The 19,797-nt window shown below is 40.0% G+C and overlaps 1 long non-coding RNA gene across 1 annotated transcript in view; it reads right to left on the bottom strand.

Annotated features, from left to right (window-relative positions):
- Positions 1–19,564, bottom strand: part of LOC110209916 (uncharacterized) — a 75,780-nt gene extending 56,216 nt beyond the window's left edge. The window contains exons 1-2 of the long non-coding RNA XR_002324967.2: positions 19,250–19,564; positions 18,166–18,283 (exon numbers count right to left, since the gene is read on the bottom strand). This is a non-coding gene — a long non-coding RNA (uncharacterized LOC110209916). The remainder of the gene's footprint in view (positions 1–18,165; positions 18,284–19,249) is intronic.
- Between the last annotated feature and the right edge of the window lie 233 nt (positions 19,565–19,797).

The following is a 19,797-nucleotide window of genomic DNA, read 5'->3' as shown; positions in this document are numbered from 1 at the left end:
TCTTATCCTCAGTTAGACCAGTGTAGCTGGATCATAGATTGCAAGGAGAATAGAGGGAGTAGAGACTTGAGGCAAGGAGACAAAATAGGAGACTATTGTAATAGTCCAGGTGGGAGGTGTTGAGGACCTGAACTTATGTAGTGGCTATATGAGTGCAATGAAGGGGACAAATACAAGAGTTGTAAAAGTAGAAAGGACCAGGTTGATCACAGATCACATATGTGAGATGAGTAGGAATGAGGCAAGAATGACTGCAGTTGTGAGCCTTGGTAACTGAGAGGAAAGCAGAGAAGAAGGGAAAGTTTAAGGAGAGATGCCGAGTTCTCCTTTGGACATATTGAATTTGACATGTCTATTGGATATTTAGTTCAAGATGTCTAAAAACCAACTGATGATGTGGGAGCACAGCTCAGAAGAGAGGCTAGACCTAGATAAGGGGCTTGCACAATTATCTCAATTCCCCTAAATGGAAATCATTCCTCAGTACAAAAACTGGATTGTATATAAATATACTAATAGATTTGCGAAGTTGGAAATGACTTCAGAGGACATCTATTCCAATTCACACTAGAAAAATTCTTTCTACATTATCACTTTCAAAGGGTTGTTGAGACTCTAATTGGACATTAATAAGGGACCCACTACTTCCAAGGGCAGCTCATTCTACTTTTGCATGGTTCTCATTGCTTGGCCAGTTTCCTTACATGAAACTGGTTTGCCTCTTTACATTTTGCATTACCTGTTTCTAGTTCTGCTCTCTATGTCCAAGAATACCAAATCTTGTGCTACTACCAAGTAACAACCCTTCAAGTACTTGAATACAGTTTTCATCTTTTCTCTGTGTCTTCTTGTCTACAGGATAAATGTCTCCATTCCCTTCCATTGCACTTTGTATAGAATGGTCCCTGCTTCCCTAGCCATGTTGTTGCCTTCCTCTGGGCTACTATAACCCATCCATATCCTCCTTAAAATCTGGTACCCAGGACCAAACATAGTACTCCAGATGGAATTTAGAAGTGACACTTTCTCTAGTTGAAATAGAAATACCTTAACGACATTATGACTTGTCTTCTCCCGCCAAAATGTTTCATTCACAATTATGTCCCATTCCTATCAATCCAACAATATTCAGACATCCAAGCATTTTCATTCCTCTCCTGCCTCAATTCTGTAAATAACCATTATGAAAAATATATCTCTGTCTGAGATATCTCATTTAGTTTTTCCTTCTTATTGGGTTTAGGGCAGGTAATAAGTATCAGATAAACCTAGCTAGAAACTTCATTAAAAACCAAAGTCCTTTCTATGAAACAGGGAGAAAACAGATGGTGGTAACTTGCTACTTAAAGCACATCCCTCTCCGGACACCTCAATCTTCAATTTGCCTCAGCCTTCACCTTTGGTCTGTGGATTGCAAGGGGATTGAAGGAGTCTGCACACACAGGGTACATATATATATTTTTAGACATAATGAGTTCAGCAGACTGGCTCACTCATGGAAAATAACTCCTTTTGAGGGATTGGACTTTTCAATTTGGGATATCTTCCCAATCATAAACTCTAACCTGGGAAAGACAGCATGCAGAGGTCTTTACCTCCCATTATTCACCCCACAGGCGGAACACTTCTGATTTTTACTACCGTTCTTTCTGAGTGAATGATGATGGCTGGAAACTGGAAGTTGCTAAGTGTACTGGTGTTTGGATAGGTGTTCAAGGATCCTGGGTTATGTTTGGTAATACTATAGTAAGACAGTGTGCTAAGAAAATAGAAGCTATCCATCTCAGTAGTAATGATTCTAAATTAGGATTGTTTTTAAGAGTAGCCTCAGATCATCCCTATTAATTATGTTAAATTTCTCCTTTGCTTGGAACCATTTGGATTCTAAGCAAAGCATCTGTCAAACAGTTGTCAGTATGTGCTGTTGTTTTTCCTGGTGACCAAACATTTCTAACCTTTCAGAGAGCATGAGTTGAGTGAGATTAAAAGTAATTGTAATATCAGACTAAATTCCCATTTAAGAGGGCCCAAGGTCTCCATTATAAAGTCAATAAGATTTAAAGGGACAAAACACAATTTGGGCACTTCAGTCTTATAATCAATGTTTTTTTTTTCTTTTGTGTCCCTATTAGGATGTGGAAGAGACAGTCAACCATTGTCAACAGCCAATTTGTTCTACCGGTGAAGCTTATCATTACTGAACCAAGGCTAGGTTGAAGCGAATTTTGTCTGCTTTTCATTACATTCAGAATGGAGAATGAAAAAGATTCTCTTCTACTATGGCAATTCAAAACTTATAGGACATGAGGGAAAATAAGTTTTCAAAAAAAAAAAAGAGGAGTATTTTTCCCCTCCTCTTTAAACTAAAACCAGAGAGCTGAATTTAGAATCTCCTCCTCATTTTCCATCCATTCAACAAGCAATCAACAAATATTTATTGAGTGTCCACCTGGGTCAAGGGTTATGCTGGGCTCTAGAGGTACAAATAAAAATCAAAAAGAGGTCCCTGTGCTCCCCATTCCTGATAGAGAGCCCCCAACAGACCAGCTGCCAAGTCCTTCTTCCTAATAACCCATAAGAAGAGCATGGCATAGCTAGAAAACACTCCCTTATCTGCAAGATAAGAATTCTGCCTAGCCTAGAAGGGCAAAAGGCCAGATAAGAGAGGCAGAACAGTATTGTAGAGAGGCCACTGAACTTAGAGTGAGCAAGCCCTGGGTTCAAATCTTGCCCCAAGCACTTAGTGTGCAGGTATCTAAGTCACTGCCCCTCTAAGCCTCAGTTTCCTCAACTGTAAAAGTGGAAGTGATATTTATAGCACCTCATCGAGATCTCATGGAGATCAGTAGGCCTCAGTTTAAATCAAGGCTCTTCCATTTAATAAAAACAACAATAATATAGCATTTCAAGGTTTAAAAAGCAGTTTATAAATATGATCTCATTTGTTCCTCCCAACAACCCTGGGAGGTAGGTGATATCCTTATTCCCATTTTACAGATGAGGAAAGTGAGGTAGTGGCTAAGTAACTTGCCCAGAGTAACACAGCTAGCAAGCCCCTTAAGCTGGATTTGAATTCCTAACTCAAGGTCCAGCGCTCTAACCACTAAGCAACCTACCTGCCTCTGGACTTTTACCTAAGTGAGTCTGAGCAAATCATTTAGCCTCCTCTGAGCCTCAAACCTTTCATCTGTCAGAGGTGGAAACTGGGCTAGATGACCTATAAGGGCCTTTATAGCAATTCAAAATCTTTGATGCTTTATGATCAAGTGAGATCATGTTTATAATGTGTATTAAAGGCGTTTTTTTTTTAATTTATTAAAGGCCTGTAAAGGACAGATACGGTTAGAAAACACTATTCCTTATAACTCAAAATTGCAGAATTACTTAATCTATGACCCAATAATAAAAATAGCCAATGTGGATCACAAAGCACTTTCTATATGCCATCTCATTTAATCCTCACAACAACCTACCTGGTTTTCACATAAGTCTCATGACATTGAGTCTGCCTGTTGACAAGGTAGATGCTATTACTATCCTTATTTTACAGATAGGGAAACTGAGACTGAGAGAGGCTCAGTGACTTGTTGAGGGTCCCACAACTGGTTCATTTAATGGGATATTCAGGATTCAAATTCAGTTTATCCTTACTCCAAATTTATCACTCAGTTCACGTATCATTTGTTCTATTACCCTTCTCCCTGCATGACACAGCTCAAGTATTCTAACACATCCTTGGCCCTAGGTAGAGATTGGAGAAGACCAGGAGAAGCAAGATGCGAGGGGAGACACACAAGCCATCCTTAAGTATCCGAAGGGCTGGAGAGATTAAGCTTCTTCTGCTTCACCTTGCAAGGAAGAACCAGAAGCAATGGGCAGAAGTTGTGAACAAGCCAATTTAGGTTTGATTTCTACAAATTTCCTAATGGTAATATCTATCCAAAATTGAAATGAGCTGCCCCAGGAGATAGTAGGTCCTCCCATCTTGGAGGTCTTCAAGCAGAGGCTGAAATGATGGTAATAGCAGGGACTACTTTGGTTTAGATGGCCACAAAGTCCTTTCTAACTCTAAATCCAGAATAGGAAGTTCATTATAGAAGGGCAACGATGAGGGGCATTCTTTTCTATCCTTGAACAGTGCCAAACATGAGTTCAAGTTCCAGTACCAAACCTTGTAGGTATTTAAGCAAGACTAGGTGATTAAAATATCTGTTGACTTAGCCATTGTGAAACTAGGCCATTCTCAAGGGCACAGTGTGTTCTAACAAAGCCTAAAAGTCCTAAGGAAACACTAAAGAGAACCAGGTCTAGCATTGGCATAAGGCCATACGGAAGCCCCAGCAGTCCTGGCCCCAGATTTCTTCTAATTACCCAGAGCAACATGACCAAGAAGAGGGGAAGAAAAAAGATATGGGTCAGCACGAGAGGAAGGCTGGATGGCTCTTTGTCTCCCTACATGAAAGGATTTCTTTCTTGGCATCAGAATCTTCCCAGCTGGAAGGGGCAGGGAATGTCTCAGCTGCATCCCTCCTATCTCTCTTTCCTTGGTCAGGTGCCAGACCAGGGCTGTCAGTCAGGGACAGCTGGAATCCATGGCAGGGCTGACATTTCTCTCTTGCTGATTCAAACTGATTCACTCTGGAGGGAACTTGCTTGGGAGAGGAGGAGCTATGGAAACCAGAGGGAGCTGAGGAGGCAGCTCCAAGAGGGTGTTCTGAGGAGGGACAAGGCTGGCTATGAGACCTTGCAGTCTCAGCCCAAGACTGGTAAGGAAAAGGAGAGAAGCAGGGCCAGGGATGTGGTAGGAAGAATATAAGATCAAACCTGGTGGAAAACAAGGGCTTATCAACCAAACAACCAGTCAATAAATATCTATTAAGTACTTGTTACGTGCCCAGACATTACGCTAGGTACTACAGATGCAAGTACAAAGAATGAAACAGTCCCTCCTCCCAAGGAGCTTAAAATTCTAATGGAAGGGATAACTATGTATTTAAAAAATAAAGTAGATATAAAATTAATCACTATGACAATATGTGGTAGCCAGGTGATGCAGTGGATAGAGTGGTATACTTGCAATCGGAAGGACTCAGATATTTAGTAACTCCAAGTGACCCTGACTTAACTTCCTTGCCCTTCCATTTCTTTATCTGTAAAATGGGATAACAGAGCCTAAATTGCATGGTTGTTGTGAAAAAGTATCTGTAAAGCACTTTGCAAACCTTAAAGTACAATATAAATGGTATTATTATTACTCCTGTTATGTACAAAGTAGTAATGGCAAAGTAATTTGGGAGAGAAGATACTAGCAATTGAGGAAATTAGGAAAGCCTTCATGGAAAAGATGGCATCTGAGTTTCATCTTAAAGGAAAAGAGAGACTTTATATGGCAAAGGAAAGAAGGGAGTGAATTTCAGACATGGAGGACAGCCAGTGTAAAAGCATGGACACAGGAGATGAATTATTATGTGTGAGGGACGAGAGAAGGTCAGTTTGCCTGGATTCAAGAGTGCAAGAGGAGTGATGTCTAATGAGGCTAGAAAGATAGAATAGACTCAAGTTATATAGGGCTTTAAAACCTAAACAAAGGAATTTATGTTTTATCCTAGAGGTAATAGGTAGCTACTGGAGCTGATTGAATAAGAGAGTTACTTGGTCAGATCTATATTTACTTTAGCAGCAGTATGTAAGATGGACCAGAGTGGAAAAAGATTTAAGACAGGGAAACCAATTTGGAGGCTGCTACGATAATCTGTGAAAAGTGATAAGGGCCTGAACTAGAGCTGCGGTTGTGTGAGTGGAGAGAAGGGGTCAAAGGTGAGAGATGTTACAAAGGTAGATATGATCAAATTTAGTAAATGATTGACTATGTGGAGCAAGAGAGAGTGCAGAGTCTACGAAAATGCTGAGGTTATGAGTCTGCAAGGTTGGAAGTTCGGTTGTGCCTTTGACAGAAATGGGGTAATTTGGAAGAAGAAAGGGTTTGGAGAAGGTAGAATATTAAGTTCAGCCTTGGACACGTTGAGCATAAGATGTTCGGAAGACCTCTAGGTCCTCCAATAAGCCACCAGTGACAAGGTGCTGAAGCTCAAAGGGGAGGCTGAAAAAGCATATGCAGAGCAGGGAGTCATCTGCATAGAGCTAAACAAATAGAGGCAGGTAAGAGCACCAATCTGCTGGAGAAGGAAATGACAAACCACTCCAGTATCTTGACCGAGAAAAACCCATGGGTTCTTCTTTCACAACATGACTAATGTGGAAATGTGTTTAATATGATTGTACATGTAAAGTCTATACGAGATTGCGTGCCATCTTGGGAAGGGAGGAAGGGGGGAAATTTTGTAACTCAGAATCTTACAAAAATGAATGTTGAAAACTAAAAATAAATACATAAATGGGAGGGAGGGAATCCTGTGGATAATATGGTCCATGGGGTCACAAAGAGTCAAATGTAACTAAACAACTGAACAATAACGACAAAAGTATACCAAGTGTCCAGAGAAAATGAGAGCACTGTGAATAGAGCCTGGGGGAACACCCACAGTTAGGAGGCATGATGGAGATAATAAGCCAGCAAAGGAGACTGAGAAAGAACTCCCATATGAGTAGGGGGTAAATGAGGCAAGTATCCAGGAGGTCAACAGTGTCAAATGGTGTCAAACAGCAGATTGGTGGATGGGGATTAGGACTGAGAAAAAAATGGAGATTTAGAGTGGACAGGAATATCAAGGCCATCTAATCCGATCATCTCATTTTACTGGTGAGGAACTGAGGCCCAGAGGAGTGGATGGCCTGCCCAAGACCACACAATGAATGAGTAGGATCTGAGTCATTTCCAGCTGTAAGGGACCTTAGAGTAATCTTGTCCGGGCCTTTAACTTTGTAGATGAGGAAGGGTGGTCCAGAGAAGCCAAACAACCATGCCCAAGGTCACAAAGGTAGCAAAACTCAGATGAAATCCAGGTCCTCTTGCCTCCAAATCTAAAGAATTTTCCATTCCACCATGCTATCACAGCTCTTTCTTCTTGGAAGCTAGACCTAAAGACCACCTCTGCAGTGACAAGGAATAGCTGGAGAAGCTCTTTGGGGTTGTCTGAGTTCCAGCTTTGAGTGTCAGCAATCTGAGAAACCCACTCCAGGATCCGGCTCTGAACCCAGCTGACAGCTTTCCTAAACTGAGCATTTCATTGGAATAGTAACACTTGGGGCTATGTCATTTCAGGCGAAATAGTACCACCAAGTTTTAAAATGTAATCGCAACTGCTATTCTCTCAGTTTCCCCACCACCAAATTTAATTCCAATATGTATTTTAAGCCCTTCTGGTCGATTCTTGTTCCAATGCACTGGGATTTGGGGATTTGCACACATCATTCCCATTAACACTAATAGGAGTGATTGTAAGAACAGAAATTCCCTCGTGTCCAAACTCGAGCATAACCATATGGATACTAATAAAAACATCTTAAATTCCTATTTCATGCAGATTGAATGTAATATTTCATGCAACACTTAACAACGAACTTCTGAGAAGACTACTTCCCTGAAACCTACTCAGTCTATGATGTACATGGACACACACACACACACACACACACACACACACACACACACACATACACACACATACACACACAGATACACTTGTGCTTTTTCTGGAAGGCTATTGATTTCTGTTAAATTGCTGGGCAGGTTCAACTCAGCTCCTGCTAGCCACCTAAATGTATGCAGTGTTGGGATTTTTCAAGTACGAAATATTCTTTGCTTGCAAACATTCCTTCTTCCCATCTCACAACCTCATGACCTGTTAGACTTTTTTCCCCTAAAAAGATGACATTTCAGATTTGAGTTTTGTGGAACTTGTACAGTATTTTACTGCCATCTGCTGGGAGAAAGAAAAAAGAGCCATGGATGTAGGATGGGCAGAAATCTAGGGATGCTGCCACCTCTCACCTACCGAATCACAATGATCTGATACAGGCCATTAACATTCATGAAATAGACTTCATCCATGAGGAAGGGAAAGGAAAACAAAAATAGTAGAAAAGGTAAATGGAAAGAAGGGAGTGTCAGGAGAAGATGAGGAGAAGGCAAAATAGTTGAGATTCAACAAAGGAAGGGTGGCATGGCCTGTAATTGGGGACAATTTGTAATATTGAGTGTGGCCTGTGTTCTGATGAAGGCTTGTATTTGAGAACTGCCTCTAAATGACAGGTAACATCTACCTGGTTGTTCCATCTATGTAGAATTTAAAGAAGGACATGCTGTCCTCAACTTTACAGCTGCCCATTCTAAGTGGCTTGTAAGAATGCATTTTCACATAGAAACCATTTTGAAAGTACTAGTTAAGTTCTAAAGCCAATGAATAGGGAAAACTTTATAACCTATAAGTACTAGCCTGAACATCTACTATAACAGCTAATAATAATAACAACAACCACAAGTATTGCTGACTTCTTAAGTGGAGCTTTAAGGTTCTCAAAGCACTTTATACATGTTATCTCATTTGAACTTTGCAACAACCCTATAAGATAGGTGCTATTATCCACATTTTACAGATTAGGAAACTGAGGCTCATGGAAGTTAAGTGACCTGATCATAGTCATACATCTAGTAAATGGCAGGGGTGGAATTTGAATCCAGATCTCTCCTGACACCAGAAATCCTCCTAGAGGAATTTAAGTGTTTTGTGCTGAGGCTGTTTCTTCCTTTTTTTTTCTGTGTATATCCAGTGGCTAGCCTAGGGAAAGAAGGAAGGAAAGAAGAAAGTGAAGAAGGAAGGGAGGTAGGAAGGAAAACTGTAAGGAAGGGAGGGAAAGAGAGAGGGAGGGAGGAAGGAAGGAAGGAAGGAAAGAAGGAAGGAAGGAAGGAAGGAAGGAAGGAAGGAAGGAAGGAAGGAAGGAAGGAAGGAAGGAAGGAAGGAAGGAAGGAAGGAAAAAAGAAATGGAGTGAGGGAAGAAGGAAGAGAAGGAGGGAAGAAGGCAAGGAAGAAAGAAGTGAGGGAGGGTAGAATCCAAATACTATTTATAATTTTTTTTTCCTCAGGGAAAGTAAGATGAAAGCTCCAGCAATGTGCTAGCAGCATCTCTCCCCAAAGCATCACTATGATCATCCCTTCTCACACACCAGCAGTGAGAATAGAGGTTCCCCCCAGCTCCCAAAGGCCGGTGATGATGTTATAGTTGTGGAGGTTTGAAGAGAGTTTTACCAAGGCCAGCTTCAACAAGTCTAGGTGTCTGGATCTGAGATGGGGACTCTGAGTAAGAGGGAAATGGCAACTTGTGGAGGAGTAGATGAAAGGTGGAGATAGGGGCTAAGGTAAGAGGTGACAGACTAGAATAGGGACTGGGAAATGAGCACAACAATCGTGATGATTAATGATCATGCCCAGACACATCCTTGATCCCTACAAGCATAAGAACAGTGTTTTAAATAGATGTCACTGCACCAGTTTCATATTCTCCTAGCTGCATGGAATGAAAAGCTTTCAAGATTTTGAATCTTGTGGAACAAATCCAAACCATGAGGGAACAGGATGAAGTGTCTATCCTTCCTGTTATCCTGTCTGCTGATGGAGCAGTCCAGAAGATGCTTTCAGTGAGCTCACAGAGGAAGAGCTTGCATCCCAACACTTTTATTCGACTACAAAAAAGCAGTCATTTTAACTGTGCATACAATAGTCTACAAAGTATTAAATACAAAAGTACAAGAGCAACATAGTGACTAGTCCCCAGATGCTTTCTGTCTGAGCACCATTGAAGATGAGAAGAATGACTTCTCTGTAGTAATGATAACAGCTTACAGATATGACACTTTAAGGTTTTCAAAATGAAGAATGTGGAGTGGGATGGAGAAATAGTGGCAAAGAGGAGGGAGCGTTGCTAGTTCAGTACTTCCCCTCCTTTTCTTTAGCCCTTTCTACCAGGACCTGATACTCTGAATACTCGAGTATAGTTACTCATCCTGGACTAGTTACCTCATCACCTCTTTCCTTCTAAAGGTTCTGGGGAATGGCCTGCCCACCTCCCTTTCCATTTCCAAGTCATTGCAGTGATCCATGATCTTTCTTACCCTATGGTATGCAGAAGAATGAGAACATGGAACCTCAAAGTTGGTACTTTAGCAGCCATCTAGCCCACCCTGTACCTGAATAAGAATTCTGTCCCCAATATGGCCAGTGCTTAGGCTTTTCTTTAAGATCAGCAGTGATGGGGAACCCTGTGGAGCCTCTGGAGGCAGCTGATTCCACTTTGGGACAGCTCTAAGTCTTAGAAAGCCTTTCTTTTTATGAAGCCTCAATTGACCTCTTTGAAACTTCTATCCACTGCTCCTAGTTCTGTTTTCTGAGGCCAAGGATAACAGTCTAAGCCCTCTTCCATATGGCAGTCCTTCCAATACACTTTGCACTCCTGTGCAAAGGAGACTTCCCTGTGTACATCTTGTTTATACATACTTTTCTGCATGCTGTCTCCACCATTTGGACTGTCCTTTGCCTTTCTTCTGGTCTCCAGCCCTTAGCATAGTACCTGGACATAGTAGGTAATTAATAAATGTTTACTGACTGACTTCAAAGTTAAAGTACAACTGGTTATGACCACCCTTTGGGTCTCCCTGTTATTGAGGAGCAAGAGTCTCTTGTTTGTATCCCACAGTCTTTCTGAATATTTCTGAAGGGCTTTTCTGCTTGTAACAGGGGAAATGTCAGGAGTTAAAAATAACCATTAGGAAAGCTAAACACGTATTATGAGTCAATAAAGTAGCACAGAAGCTGAACATTTTTAACTAAAACTTAGCCAAAGTAACCATAATTAGGGAAGCAATGGTCCCAATGTTCTTTGCTCTGGGACCCTGGCAGTCTTGGGTCTTCAGAGGGCTTCATTGTATTTCATAGGCTCACCAGCCACCAAGGTGCTCTGATGTCAGAATTCTCATTCACATGAGATAAGGAAAGAAGAAATACCAGAGGAAAGGGTTCCATGTGCTCCGGAACAAGTGGTAGCCTGATAAGGAGATGAGGTTGTCTCTGCTCCTTCCCCTCCTCATAGACTTATGGAAACTTCCTCCTCACACAACGAAAAGCCCTTTCATCAGCACACAGTACTAATCCTGATTCATCAGGGCCAAAACCAGCTTCCAAGCTTCTATATGTTGAATCGTCAGCAGGTACAGAATAGTCTATGTTCTCTTTATAACCTACCAGGGAGGACTAATCCCAACACTCTCCAAGTACTGGGGTCCCATTGCCTCAGGAAGCAGTGTGGCAAAGTGGACCTGGGTTCAAATCCTACCCCTGCCATTTCCAGTGTGAAACACCTCTCCCAGCTTCTATTTCCTCATCTTTAAAATGAGAGGGTTAGACTGTCTTCTCTCTGAAGTCCCTTCCAGCTCTAAGAACCTTTGTTTCTATGATCCTTCCCAGTACCCCCATTATCACCTACCACTGCCACTCCCATACTGCCACTACCTAGAATTATGGAATCTCAAAGTCGGAAGGGACCTCAGAAGGCAATTATTTCCTAAATCAGGTTTGGGAAACCTGTGGCCTTGAGGCCACGTGTGGCCCTCTAGGTCCTCAAATGTGGCCCTTTGACGGAATCCAAACTTTACAGAACAAATCCCCTTAATAACAGGATTTGTTCTGTAAAACTTGGACTCAGTCAAAAAGCCACACTCAAGAATCTAAACTCCACCTAGAAAGGAAAATTCTTACATCATCCCTGACAAGTGATCATCAAGCCACTGTTTCTAATGAGTGGACCACATTGCCTCCCAAAGCAGCCCCTTTGATTTTTGGACAGCCCTGATTTTGTGGCATCTTTTCCTGGCACTAAACCTTCAGTTTGCTTCTCTGGACTGTCACGCTATTACTTTTCACCCTACCAAAATAAGTCTGATCCTTCCATTTGACCAGAATTCCAACAAGTACTGGGTTAGGATGTGAAATCAATCACCAAGCATTTATTCAACACCTATTTCATGTTAATTTTGTTATTATTATGTTTTTAGTATTATATATATATATTATATTTAGTTAATATATATATATATCATATATAGTATTATGATTATGTTAATTTTATGTTAATACAGAGGTGAGATAGTCACCATCTACTAGAAAGGAGCATGGGACTGGGGAGGAGAACATCTGGAGGAAATTTGAAGTGAGAAGGTAAAGTAGACTGGTTCATTCCCCAGGAATGATGATAACTGGCATTTATGTAAAGCTTTATGCCTATTGTCTCCCCTCATCTTTACAACAACCCTATGAAGTAGCAATATCTAGTATTATTATCAACCCCACTTTACAGACAAGGAAACAGGCTCAGAAAGAATAAGTAAGTTTCCCATAGTCATATAGCTAGTAAATATCAAGGGCAGGATTTGAACCCAGTTTTCTCTTGATTGTAAGGGTAATGCTTTCCATCTAACTGCACTGCCTCTAACTATCACATTTCCTGTGAAAGGAAGGAATTCCTGGGGAGGTGGTGGGAGGAAGGGGACAAAATCAAGAGAAGGCATGTTCCTGGGATAGCCTGACTAAAGTGCCATTCCTAAACTTATTCACATTGCTCCCATCTCCACACTCTATGTTTTAGGCAAACTGGTCATCTCGCTAGCTGCCATATATCTCCATCTCCATCTTTGCCGTGGTTGACCACCATGCCCAGAATTCATTCCATGCTCACTTCTGTGTTTTAGAATTCCATTTCCATTAAAACTTTGCTCAAGAGCCACCTTCTACATGAAACTTCCTATTCTCTCAAGCTACACATATTCCCCCCAAAAAAAAATTTGCAATGTATCTATGTCATATGCTGCTAGGTGGTGCAGTGGATAGAGCATTAGGCCTGGAGTCAGGAAGACTCATCAATCTGAACTCAAAGCTGGTCTCAGACACTTACTAGTTGTGTGACCCTAGGCAAGTCATTTAACCCTGTTTGCCTCAATTTCCTCATCTGTGAAATGAGCCAGAGAAGGACATACAAACCACTCCAGTATCTCTGCCAAGAAAATCCCAAATGGGATCACAAAGAGTTGGACACAACTGAAACAACTCAGCAACAACACTGACTTACGCATATGTCTCTCCTAATAGAATGTAAGCTCGGGATCAAAAACCGAGAGCCAGAAAGACTCTCCAAAGTCATCTAGTGCACCTCCTGCATAATCTAATGGAGGAAGCTGAGGAGCAGTGAAGTAAGTGGACTTTCCCAAAGTCACATGATAGGACAGGTCAGAGAGAACCTGAGCCCAGATTCTCTGATTTCAAAGCCAACAGTGTTCCTATTGTGTTCATTTGTCTCCCCTGAGGACAGAGATTGTTTTATTTTGTCTGGCATGTGGTAGGAAGTTCTTTTTTAAATGCCTGCTGGTTCACTTCACTGCAGGGTAGGTAAGTTGGAACTGCTATGTATCCAGCTTGGATTGGCTAAGAATAAATAGAGATGTCCAGTAGCCCTGACCATTCATTAAGGATTTAATAAAAGAAAACTCAGATATGAGTAACAGTAGTTCTGTGGAATTAAAAACACATTTAAATGAAAATAAGATTGCTGCTTTTTAATTAAACCTGCTGCCTGAAACTTAACCCCATACAGTACATCACTTTTTACTGGAAGAAAATTAAGAAGAAAAGTAAATGTTAATAAGCCCAAGTTTCTCTGTATATAGATAAAAATGCAAGGCAGCAACCCTTAAAAGCAGCCATTGTCTGTCTTTGATCCCTTGTTGACCTGCTCAACTACCTTTTTAAAAAATTTTAGTTGGGTACAAAGCAGCTAATAAAATGTATATGAAAAACTCTGGCCCATTTGACTTTATCAGTAGAAATCAGGCCCCTAAACCCCTCTCCCCCTGCCTGAACAAGGCAGCAGACAGCTCAGCTATGAAAACAGGAGCCACCGCCCCTGAGATTCTCAGTACAAAAGTCCCAATCTGAAAACACCTCTCCATTCTAATGTCTCTCTTTAAAAGCCCAGCGAGTCCATGGGAATTGCAGTGCTCCCACCTCAGAAGGCTAGTACTTACTGGATTTGAATATGAGGATCTAGCTTGTTTGATTTAAAAAAAATTAAAAGGAAGAAAGAAACTGAGGCCATTAAACCTCATTACACTAGGCTTAGTGATAATTATGAAGAGATAATTAGAACTTTATTTTCATTTCAATCAATCAGGGTTTTATTAAGAATTTTTAAATGTCTATTTTATCTTCAGGGAACCAGAAATAGGGGATTGAAAAAAAAATAAATAGACTTGCAACACCTGCCTTAATGATAATAATAATAATAATAGTAACAACAACAAAAAAAAAGCATAGATGAAGAGTTCAGAGGCCATTTATTCCTACCTCTTCATTTTACAGATTAGGAAACTCATACTCAGAAAAAATGAAGTAATTTTTTCGAGGCCAGCCAAGTACTGAGGAGGGATTTGAACTCAAGTCCTTGGACTCCTGAACTCTGGCTTCGTATCTCTGAGCAAATGCGCTGTTGAGAAATCAAACTGTCAGTGAATTGCACCATTGATTATTGAAGCTCCCTATAGTAAAAGGATCATCACAACAAATAAATAAATATTTCCATCCTTAACCTTAGGTGAAAGCAAACTTTCAGGAACCAATTCGACCTGTCTTCTAGGCCGAGGGTGATTGTGTGCCCTCTCCCCGGGCCTGGAGCAAAAGCAGGCAACACATGGATTTATCTTATTCCATCACAGGCAACTCTTTTTTCCCAAAGTGATGAAAGCTGGTGGAGAGGACTAAAAGTAGTTCCTACCAAAACCAACAGAGAAGATAGTTAAAATGGACACTTTTTTTAAAATCGGCATTTCAATCATTTTTATATCTCTTCCACCAAGAAAAGTCCTAATATTTTATACCTCTTTCCACATTCTAGAACACTATGTCATGTCAATGTACATGTTCAGATTCTGCTAATACTCATGGTGACTCTATACATGTACCCCCAGCACAATGTCACCTTAAGCTAATTCAGAAAGCAATGTGGGATGTGTATTCCTAGATAAGTATTATTGTTGTATTGAAATAGATTAAATTCCCCATCACTTCACTTCATCCTTTCTTCAAGCAGCTATACAGAGGTGAACCTCAAAATGATCACCACATCAGATTGGTGTGCAAGAAGGAGCGTGGAAATAATTAGGTCGAGGGGCAGCTAGGTGATGCAGTGGATAGGCCCTGGCTTCAGGAGGACCTGAGTTCAAATCCAGCCTCAGACACATAACACTTACTAGCTGTGTGACCCTGGGCAAGTCATTCAACCCCATTGCCTAGCCAAAAAAAAGAAAGAAAGAAAGAATTAGGTTGAATACTAACTACTCTTGCTATGACTCTTATCTGGGGTGGTGTGAGACTAGCCAACGATAGACAGCATGTGTCCTTTCTTGTACCCCTAGGACATTTTCCCAGAGGTGTTATTGTTGTTAACTTGTTTCAGTCCTGAATGACTCTTTGTGACCCCATTTGGGGTTTTCTTGGCAAGGATACTGGAATGGTTTACCATTTCCTTCTCCAGCTCATTTTACAGATGAAGAACTAAGGCAAATAGGGTTAAGTGACTTGTCCAGCATCACACAGCTAGTAAGTATCTGAGGCTAGATTTGAACTCATGAAGATGAGTTTTCCTGATCCCAAGCCTGGTGCTCTATCTACTGTGCCACCTAGCTGCCCAGGAAGTGGTACTGATTTAAATTCCTGCATACCAAGTAAACTTCTCTTCCCTATAAACTTATTGACATAATTGTGTTCCCTCTACCTAAACATCCACACGGTGTATCCCAAGAAAGACTCCCCATCCCTGATGCCCACCACACAAGGGCGCCACGTCAACATCCCTCTCTTCTAGATTTTAGGGATACTTTATTATCCTCATATCCCCTTCTCCCAAACATCTACACCATGTGCCCTGAGGAGGCATAATCCTTTCCCCCTCTGACATTTACTAGCTGTGTGATTTTGAGCCTTGCACAATCTTCTAAGACTGTAAATTATAGACTATAAGTTGTGGTGCACGCCACCACCTAATGAGACATCATATGTAAAGTACTTTGCAAAACTTAAAGCACTATATAAATGATAGCTATCATCATTATCATACCAGGAAAAGCTGAAATAATTATACCTGTGCGTCTGATAAAAATGGCAAAGTGTAGTACATAGAGTACTGGGACTGGAGTGACAAAGAAGTTGTTATTCAGTTTAAGCCTCTGACACTTACTAGCTGTGTGATCCTGAGCAAATCATTTAACTTCTCTGAGCCTCAGTTTCCTCATTTGTAAAATAAGGATCCAATATGCAAAATGCTTTGTAAACCTTGAAGAGCCATTTAACTTTATGTAAACAGTCCTTTAAAGTTTACAGTGTTCAATAAAGCTAAAGTGAGAGTAATAGAGAAAGTGATTCCTGAAGCTGGTTTTCAATTCAATTAAATTCAATAAACATAGAGTATGACTTCTGAGGTCCCTTCTAGCTTTACATCTTTGATCCTATAATCACCTATTATGTGTAAACACTATACGCACTATATATGTAATATGCATGTGTATTTATCTTAATGTCATAAAATATTGAAAAATGTGCTCAAAGCAAAATTTACTCAATTCATATCATAACATACATGTTATCAAAACATAATGCCTCCTAACTGGTCTCCCAACTTCCAGTTACTCCCCTTTGTAATTCATTAATGCCAGTTGACATGACTAAAGCACAGATTCAGCTATGTCACTTCTCCTGCTCAAAAAGCTTCCATGGCTCCCTTTCTTCCCCACTATAAAATACAAATTGCTGTTTGGCATTTAAAGTCTTCCACAATGTGCTCCAAACCATCTTTCAAAACATTTCATATTACTCCACTTCAAGAGCTCTACTTCCTATATTAGCTGATTCTTGTACAGAGAAATGTCCTTCTTCGTTGTCTTTGGACAGGTCTCCCCAGCCTGAAATCTCCCTCCTCATCACAGTCTCTCAGGATCTCTATTTCTAGTCAAGGCTTAGCTCAAGGGTCAACTTCCTGAATAAGACCTTTTATTATCTCCCCAGTTATTGAATTTAATTTGTAGATATTTAATATTTACTTACCTGTTTACATGTTGTTTTACCCTATGAAAAAATAATAATAATTTCCTTGAGGGCAGGGATTGTTTAATTTTTGTCTTTGTATTTATAGTGCCTAATACAATGCCTAGCGCATCATAAGTGATGAATAAAGGTTTGTTGATGTATTAAAGTGAATTGATCTCATACACCTTTTAGGGGAAAAGGAGGAATAGAACATTACACTCCATCCCTTCCTTCAATATGGTCACTCATATACTTTAGTCAAAGCTTCAATTTATCTAATGCCTTTGTTGAACCTATAAGGTTTCATCTATTTCATTTTAAATTTTATTCTTCAAAATAAATTTTTAGAATTCAAATATTTAATTTAATTAATAAAAAATCTATTTTTGTTCCTTAAAATAGATCCCATCACAGATGGAAAAGGAAAACCCTTGTAACAAATCTGCATTGTCAAGAAAAACAAATTCCCATGCTCCCATCCAAAAAGTGTGTTTCATTTTGTAATCTGAATTCATCATATCTGTCAGGAAATGGGTAGCATTCTTTATCATTAGCCATCTGGAATTGCTATTGATCATTGTGTTGATCAGGGTTATTAAATCTTTTGAAGTTATTTTTCTTTACATTATTAGTTGCTGTATAAATTAATCTCCTGGTTCTGCTTACTTCATTCTGCATCAGTTCAAATAAATCTTCCCAGATATCTCTGAAAACATCCATTTCATCATTTCTTATAGCATAATTATTTTCCATTACATCCATACACCATAAATATAGTCCTTCTCCAACTGATGAGCACCCCTAGTTCCCAATTCACTGGCACCATACAAAGAGCTGGATATTGTTCCACCTAAAAGTTTTGGGGGAATGGACTTGTATATGTAACACAGTAGGTTTTACAAAAGAATATTTACTTCCAAAAGGCATAATCACAAATATACAAATGGGGGGCATTATCCCCACTTATCACCCCTACCACCTCAGTCTCTGAGGAGAGAAAAGGCATTAGGTTCACAGCCTAGCTTGGTTACCATTGAACACTGTCCCAGTTCCAAATCCAAAGTTCCCCTTGGGATCAAGTCCTTACCACTCTGGCTTCTCAGGGCTTCTATGCCATGTTGGCTGACTACACCACCCCGCATACGATCCTGGCTCCAAAGTTATCATGGCTTGAACTCCTAGGTACTGAGTATCATCTCCAGCACCTGAAATTGAGGACAAACAACAAAGTACAGAAACAAACACCCAGACCCAGTTCTCATCACTGGGTTAAAAAAAAAGGAGAACAGGGGAAAGAAATCCTTCCTCTCTCACTGGTTCAGTTCATGGCATCAACACTAGGCACAGCAGATAGCAGTTACTGAAAAAGAGTCCACATTTCTTTGCCACCACAAAGAGAGCTGTTACAAATATTTTAGAATATATAGGTTCTTTTCCTTTTTCCCAAATCAACTTTGGAAACAGACCTACTAGTGGTATTGCAGGGTCAAAGAGGATAGGCAGTTTAATAACTCTTTGGGTATAATTCCAGATTGCTCTTCAAAATTCACAGTTCCACCAACAGTGAATTAGTGATGATGATCATGATCAAATAATATGGTATTATAAGAAATGATGAGCTCAATGATCTTAGAAAAACATGGATAGATGCACTAGATAATGAAGAGCAAAACAAGTAGAATCAGGAGAATGTTGTATACAGTAATAGCAATACTTTGAGCTAATAAGTCATTTTGACTATTATGAATACCCAAATTAACTGTTAAGGATCTGTGATGGAAGATGCTATCTGCATCCAGAGAAAGAACTGATAAAAGTATGTATAGAATGATTATATATATATATAGATATATATATATATATGCACATATATACATACATGTGTATATATTATATACACACATATGTATACATATATACATATATACATATATGAACTATATTTGTATCTAATGGTAGCTCTCTCTAGGGCTGGATGGAAAAAAAAGGGAAAATGTTACATGATAACTTTAACATATATTTAAAAGGAATAGCAAGTTGTACACAATAGAGTTGCAGTTTCATGTACAATCATCTGTTTTTCTATTCTACTATGTTATAGAAATGCTTGTTTTATTTCTTAAGTTCAGAATAAAATAAATTTTAAAAAATGAAACAGAATAAGAACTCACGGTTGAAAGATGGCAGAAAAGAGAGTGCAGACAAAAGATTCAGAAAAGAGAATGAACAGCTCAGTCTCATCACTTTTAAAGATGCAGGCAGTCAATCAAAAAAGACTTTCCCACCCATGTAGTAGAGGATACGGGGGATCCACATTAGGCAAACTGGGCATGCTCAACAGCCAGGTTGCATAGGATGGCTCAATGTATCTTTGCCATCTGAACACAGGACATTATGTTCACTAAGTCACATTTTACTTTTGTCCCAGTCCTGCTTGTGCCTCTTACGCATTGTTCCTCCCATGCTCCTTCCCAAACATCACTCAGTCATATCCCACCACAGCAGTAATTTATTCTCATCACACAGGCATGAAAACGAAGCAGCATTACCCTTATTCTTTCCTCGATAACAAAAGTTATTGTAGCTTCATGAAGACACTGTACATTCAGAGATTCCCCTCTAGGTCCAGCAATTCTTTTTTTTCCAGTATACATAATTCTCCCTCATTATTATCTCATCCCTTCACTCTTCTCTTGTCCAATCCAGGTAACCAGTCATC

Source organism: Phascolarctos cinereus, unplaced genomic scaffold (assembly GCF_003287225.1).
Source record: "Phascolarctos cinereus isolate Bilbo 61053 unplaced genomic scaffold, phaCin_HiC Scaffold_5;HRSCAF=322, whole genome shotgun sequence".
NCBI lineage: Eukaryota > Metazoa > Chordata > Mammalia > Diprotodontia > Phascolarctidae > Phascolarctos > Phascolarctos cinereus.
The sequence above is the reverse complement of the archived record's forward strand: the minus strand, read 5'-3'. Positions and strand labels throughout refer to the sequence as shown.